Genomic DNA, 7309 nt, shown 5'->3' on the forward strand with positions numbered 1-7309 from the left:
TCATTTTGCATTTTTTGCAATTGGCAAAACAATTCACTAATCATGATTAGTAAATGGCTAAAATGATTATCAGTGTTATTAGCAAGAAGTATAAGTAGAGAAACCCTAATCATAACTGCCATAACTGCATTTTCAGATCTAGAATTCAAGAAACTCTCTCAAAATCTCTCTCTTCGAATTTGCATTTTCTTCACACAAACCTCAAATATTATTGCAGATTCTTGATCCTCATGCTTCACTGAGCAAGAATCATCCATCATTTGGTGTAATTCCTCAAGAAATCAAGCAGTTCAAGTGCATTATCATGATGATCGGATTTGGAAATTGAGGCGCATTCAAGAGGTTTCATCCATTTCTTTTTGCATAAAGCTTCAAAGGAAGTTCAAAGGAGTTGATCTGGAGCAGCTGAGCTCGTGAGATCGTGATTTCAAAGATCTCCATTTCTAGGTGACTCCATTTTCACTCTCTCCTTTTGCTGATTTTAGGTTATAGGATTGAAGATCTTGTTGTGTAGGTTATGAATATATGATTAGAATTGAGATTGAGTGAGTATTAAGGATTTCATTGTGACTGGAAGTTTGGATCTAGAAACTTATTCTCTTCGAATTGCAAAACCTAGGAAGAATTAGGAGAATCCAAGGTGATATTTGGAATCAGCATGGAAAACTGAGTGGAATGGTGTTGGTCTGGTGAATTTCTGGGAATTTTTAGGGTGGCGCCGCCGTGGGAGCCACCGGGGACTCACCGGGGAAGACGACCGGAGCGGAGCTCCGGCATCTGTGTCATGCCTAGGGTTTTGCTGAGTGGGCGCCATGTGGTGCATCGCGTGGAAGAGTGATTGGATGAGGTTTGGTTGACTGAGGCCACGCAAGCGTTGAACGCTGACTGGGTGGATGACTGGATTAATGAAACGGTGCGTTTCTTTTGTTTAAATATGGACCGTTGATCTCAGATGCGCGTCAGATCCAGCGGTCCATGATTTTTCCTGTTTTAATTCAAATAATCCATTTCCCTCCTTTTTCTATTCCATATTTCAATTATTTTGGTCATTTTGTTTAATTCATAAAAAAATCCAAAAATTGTCCAATTGAGTCCCAATTTTTTTTCATAGTTTTGTATTTGTGTCTATTTTTTTATGGTGTTGAATTCAAGAATTTTTGATGTCTGAATTTCTATGTGGGAATTTTTGAAGCAATATTGTGCCAAATTGATCTAGTGCATTCAATGCATTGTGAAATCCTCAATTTTGAACCATCTGATCCACTTTTTTGCATAGATGATATTCATACATGACATGAATTATTGGTCACTGGTTTGGATTTTTTCTCACCTGTTATCATCATTTTTGACACATAGAGAAAAATGTGACAATTTGTGTCACATTTTTGACATTGAATTGGTGCATTTTTGTTCACATAGCATTTGCATCATTTTTGACTTGATCTTTTGCATATTGAACATTCATAGCATAAAGAACTTATACAAAAAAAATCCCAAAGTCATTGCATGCATTTCTGATTTGATATGAATTTTCTAAGTTGGAAGTTCATTTTGTGCATATTTTGGTTATTACATTACATAGGCAAGTTGAGGTACTTGATCATTGATGTGATGTTGGTCTTTTTAAGGACATTGGAGGGAATGTTTGAACGTGTGATGTGCAAAAGGATGGGTCCTGGATTGGTCATTTGGTTAGGTTTTGAGTCTTGTCTTTGTACTAGAGTTTTGACCCAGTTTTAGGGTTTGTTCTTGGTCCATTCTTTGACTTGGTTTGGGGTCTTCTTTGTGGTGTGAGCCTTTGCCTCTTTTGCATTGGTTTGATCCCTGATTTGTGATTCAATTCATCTCATGCCATTGTTTGGTTATGCTTTATTGTGTTTGATTGGATATACATAAACTAACTTTGTCGCTTGTTTCAGGTGGATACTCATCATTGATGATTGGGTTTGTTCTCACCTTGTGAGATACAAATGCATTGAGTTCTTACCTATTTCTGTTTTGTAGGGTTTTAATTGAAGTAGTGAGCTCATGAGCTTGTTTGAGTGCTAGAGCACCTATGCATTGAATTGTGTAACTGTTAGAGGGTTTCACTACTTGTCTTCTGGTTTTACAACTGAAGTATTAACTATTTAGTCTTTGTACAGGTACCTTAGTTGCTTACTTGCTTTAGCTCTTGCTTGAGAATTGGATTGTGGTTGACACACCACTCAGGTAGTTAGCTTCTTACTTCATGTAGTCTGGAGTCCTGTCACCTTTTTTGGCAGGCATTTTGCTGGCAAGTCCTCCTTCAGAGGCTCTGTTTGTGTTTTGTTTAAAATTGTGCCCAAAGACCTCCAAGAACAGGCATGTGTTATATTTGATAAGACCTCCAAGAGAAGAGGCAATTTACAGAAGGTAGGGATCTGTAACCGATTCCCCGTTATTCAGTGTGTCGTTCTTTATGCTCGCACTACGTGCTGATGCTTCTGAACATGTGCCCCCAGATCTTTCGTCCAGAGTCTGTCAAGTGGAAAAGGATCCCACATTCTGGATCCCCACACTTTCTGTATCATAAGCTCACCCTGGCCAAGGTTAAGAGCTACGAGGTCTCATCCTCATTACCATTTTGATCTGCTCACCCTGACGTTCAATGTCAGTGGTTAAGAGCCCATTTAATTACCCTTACAGTTTGGCTTGTTTGTCGAGGTTGATATGACCCCTCTTGACTAAAGCCCACCCATTGTTTGAGACTCTTGTATGGATATAGTGTGTGATGTTTGTTTACTTGTGTTGGTGTGTTCATTTGCTTTCCTCTTCTCATCTCCATTTCTGTAGGAGTCGTACGATTAACTTTTGAGGAGGTTGACCGTATGTGGAGTTTAGACTTGAGTTGACTCGCGTCCAGGATGAGTTAGGTTCTTGTTAGAGACCTCGACTTAGGGATATTGATTGCATGACAACTATTAGGCTCGAGTCTTAGTCTCCCTATTAGTTTGTTGTTTGCCCGGTCTCTGGTTAGGAGAGTGTTTTACCCCTGGTTAGGGGAACTACGTCGCCCTGATTCTCATACCAGATGAGATACGTAGGCAGGAGGTTGAGAGCAATCTCTCCGGGCACCCTTTTCTTTGTTTTCGCGTGTGTTCACCCTTATTCTCGACTTGTGTTTACCGTTTCGAGCCTTTGTTTCCGGCATTTGCTGGCGTTGGTGTGAGTACCCGTTTGTTCAGCGTGTGTGTGTGTGGTATGTTCGTACCTTGGGGGATTTCTTCTGTTATTAGTCGGTGTTCACTAGTTGGGGTTCACTTTGGTTACCTGTTATCCGTTCGGGGTTCGCCTATATTGACTTGGGGTTCATCTTCGGGGTTCATTTGTGACGATTGTTCTTCATATTGGAGTTCATCTCGGGGTTCATTTGTGACGATTGTTATTCATATTGGGGTTCATCTTTGGGGGTCGTTTGTGGTGAATGATTATGCATATCAGGAGTTTATTCTGGATAGTTAGTTACTTTGTTGGGGTTTGTTCTGATAACCTTTTTCTTTGGTGTTCGCGGGTTAGCGTTTGTTACTGTTGGGAGTCGGGTGTAAGTCCATGTATTGGCATTCTGTTTCCTTTTTGTTATTGTTGGGAGTCGGGTGTAAGTCCATGTATTGGCATTCTGTTTCCTTTTTGTTATTGTTGGGAGTCGGGTGTAAGTCCATGTATTGGCATTCTGTTTCCTTTTGGGTGTTTCTTTTGACGTCTCAGTGTCCCTTTTTGGTGTCTTGTTTCAGCGTGCGTTAGCCGAGCTACGAGTGCTCTGATTCTCCTCTGGATAGAGAAGATACGTAGGCATAGGACACGATGTCTTAGCGAGCATGTCTCCCTTTCCCGAACTACGTTGACTCTGATGTTTGTTTCTGACAAGCTACGTAGGCCCAGGATGCGACATCCTGCCGAGTCCACTTCCTCCGTTTTCTTTCTCTTCCCCACCTGTTTATTGTTCCAGTTTGTGCAGTTTCTTTGAGCAGTTTATTAGCAACCCTTTCCTTTCCTTTGAGCTATCTTTTGAGCGTGGATCCCGTCGAGTACGGCGGACGTGAGGGGTGCTAACACCTTCCCCTTGCGTAACCGACTCCCGTACCTTGTAATATCTGGTCATAAGACCGTTCCTTTCCCTTTCTTAGGTTAGTCCTGCGCTCCATTTCCGTCATAGGATGAATAGCGTCGGTGGCGGCTCTGTATTTTCCCCGCCGGTTGTTTTTCGCATTGCGACAATGTGGGACCGAGAAATTATGGGTAAGAGAAGTTATGACACCATCCGACCAACTGAATGGGGTGACAAATTCGATGATGATGTCTGAGTTCGCCGCGTAAAGAGAATTTTAGCTTATGTAGTTGAAAAAATATAGAAAGCGACCTTAGAGGATAAGGTACCACATATGGTTGTCGAAGCCAACAAATTAGAGGTATTCTTCGTGGGACAGAGAATCAACATTGATCCAAAACTACTTGAAAATCCACAACTAGAAGACATAGAAGATGATGGCTTAAAAATCCAGAGGCTCGACTGCATTTATGATGATGGCCCTTTGGGCTTCAAAAAGTATCTTATCGCGTCAACAACAAATATGCAGCCCCATGATATGTTGGAGGAAGTCAACTTGGTTGATGGAACCAATAAAAGGTCGACATATATCAGCGCCAACATTGACCCAAGTTTAAGGTTAGAGGTAATGAGACTATTTCAAGAATTTAAAGATTCCTTTGCTTAGGACTATAACTAAATGCCAGGTTTAAGAAGAGATTTGGTGGAGCTAAAGCTACCAATAAAGCCTGGAAAGAAGTTGATCAAGTAAATGCCTACATGGTTTACGCTAGAGGTTATGTTCAAAATAAAATAGGAGATCGAAAAACTCCAAAAAAGCAAGTTCATAAGGACAACAAGGTGTGTTGAATGGCTTGTAAATATTGTTCCAGTGATCAAGAAAAACTAAACATTGAGGGTTTACATCGACTTCAAAAATTTGAATACGACAACCTGAAAGGACGAATACCCAAAGTTTGTCGTCAAAATGTTGATCGACTCAGCAGCAGGTTTTGAATTCCTCATTATGTTTGATGATTATTTTGGTTATAACCAAATTTTTATTGCAGATGAAGATGTGTCGAAGACGACATTTCAATGTCCAGGAGCCTTAGCCACCTATGAATGAGTGGTGATTCCATTTGACTTGAAGAATGTTAGGCCAACTTACCAGAGGAGATGGTCATCTCGACCACCTTTAACAATCATTCGAAAGAATGAGGAAGTATGGAATAAAAATAAATCCACTTAAGTGTAATTTATGTGTGCATGTTGGAGATTTCATTGGTTTTGTGGTTCATAAGAAGCGCATTGAGACTAACTAGAACAAGACTAAGGCCATCATGGAAACTCGACCCTCTTTGACCAAGAAAGTACTCCAATCTTTAAAGGGGAAGATAAACTTTTTGAGGAGGTTTATCTCAAACCTGGGTGGCAAGATTCGGGCGTTCTCGTCGCTACTTTGCCTAAAAAGGAAGAGTTTAAATGGAAGCCAGAGCATCAAAGGGTTTTCAAAGAAATAAATGAGTAGTTGATGAATCCTCTAATTTTGTCCCCTCCTGTTAAAAATAAGTGCATGAGGTTGTATATTGTGAGGGAAAATATGTCTGCCTAGTTCTTAATTTAATGATGTCAAACCTTTCTAGTCGCCCATAACGTGTACTTTGGACGGTGTCATCATATCATAGAATGTATTCATCCTCTAACATGTTCAAAATATAAGTTCAATGTATCCAGACATATAGGAGCATATCATAGATGTGAATCATGCACTTGATCATCGTTAATACCCTAGGTTCATAAGAGATTGGTTTAAATTGATCAAAATACATCTCAAAACTCATTTTTGAGAGTTTAAGAACTGTGAGTCGACTCATGACTCGGAGCGTAACTCTCAAGTCTGAACAGGTCGAGTCACAGGTCGACTTAATCCTGGGAAAATTGAATGAGTCGACCCATCTACATGTTGCGTCAACTCATTGCCTATTTCCATTTGAACCATGTAGCCATGGGTCTGAACAGGTCGAGTCATAGGTCGACTCAACCCTGGAAAAACTCTATTTTAGTCGACTCATCCTCTGTTTGAGTCGACTCATCGCTCGTTTCACTTTAATAATTTTGCCTCGGGTCCATACAGGTCAAGTGACCTGTATGAACAGGTCGAGTGGTCGCTGCTTGGACTCAATTTTCTGCTGTGTAATTTTGCAAAATAAGTTTATTATGTCTGTCATTTGGTGCATGCATCATATAAATATTCTAGAGTCTCTTCTTCAACAAACAACAAGAAAAGTGAAAGATATACACCAAAGTGCTCTTCATCTTCACTCTCCATTGCATTTCTCAACAAATACACATAACAATTTTTATTGATCATTGTGCATTATTATGGTGATAACATCCAAATAGGATTGTGTAATATTAGTTTGGGTTGAGGCTTTGTGTGGGTTTTTCTTGAATAAAACCATTAGGGATTTGTCCTCCAAGAATTGGAGGTTTTTGCACTAACCTTTGCTTCACAGATTCAACCGAGTGAAAAGTTTGAAGAACGTTGGGTTCGGTCAAACAAGTAACGATAACCGGAGGATTGTGAAGAAAGCTTAGGGTTCAAGCAACTTGCAATCGAAATCAGCTGAGCTAAAGTTTTGGAGAATGTGGATTTATTGCAATAAGGTAGCTGTAACCGGAGGTTTGTTCGTAGCGCTTGAAAGGACTTGTTTCAACTCGAATCAAGAGGAGAGAAGCGAATAGGATCTGCAACAACACTAGGGGTTGGTTAGTGGTTATCATTACTTCTCTTCTATTAACTTTGCAACTTGTTAATAAAAACATCTCAATTCTAGATTTAGAATTAAGGGCAGGCGTACCCTAAGTGAGGTCGATAGGGAAACTGCCTCAACAAATTCGGTCTTGTTCTCTCTTTCTCTTATCTCTTTAAATTCTGCATTAATTACGTTTTATATGAAATTATTAGTAAAATCCATCTCGCTTGATTGTTGTGCATAGTAGCTGTTCGATAAATTGGTGCAATCACTGTGATTACAACTGAGTAAAATTTTGCACATTCAATTTGAGTGAAATTGAGACTTGGTGAGAAGTGCTCACCAAGTGTTCGACAAAATTAATCTCACACAAAGCTATTAGTATTTTACTTGCTCTCTTATTGTGTTAACGCATTATTAGAGGTAACGATATCAAGAATTGTGGTAGTTAATTGATTGATTTAGATAATGGTTGATTATCTCTATCGTAATTGTTCCATTCGGT

Source organism: Lathyrus oleraceus, chromosome 1 (assembly GCF_024323335.1).
Source record: "Lathyrus oleraceus cultivar Zhongwan6 chromosome 1, CAAS_Psat_ZW6_1.0, whole genome shotgun sequence".
Taxonomy (NCBI): Eukaryota; Viridiplantae; Streptophyta; class Magnoliopsida; order Fabales; family Fabaceae; genus Lathyrus; species Lathyrus oleraceus.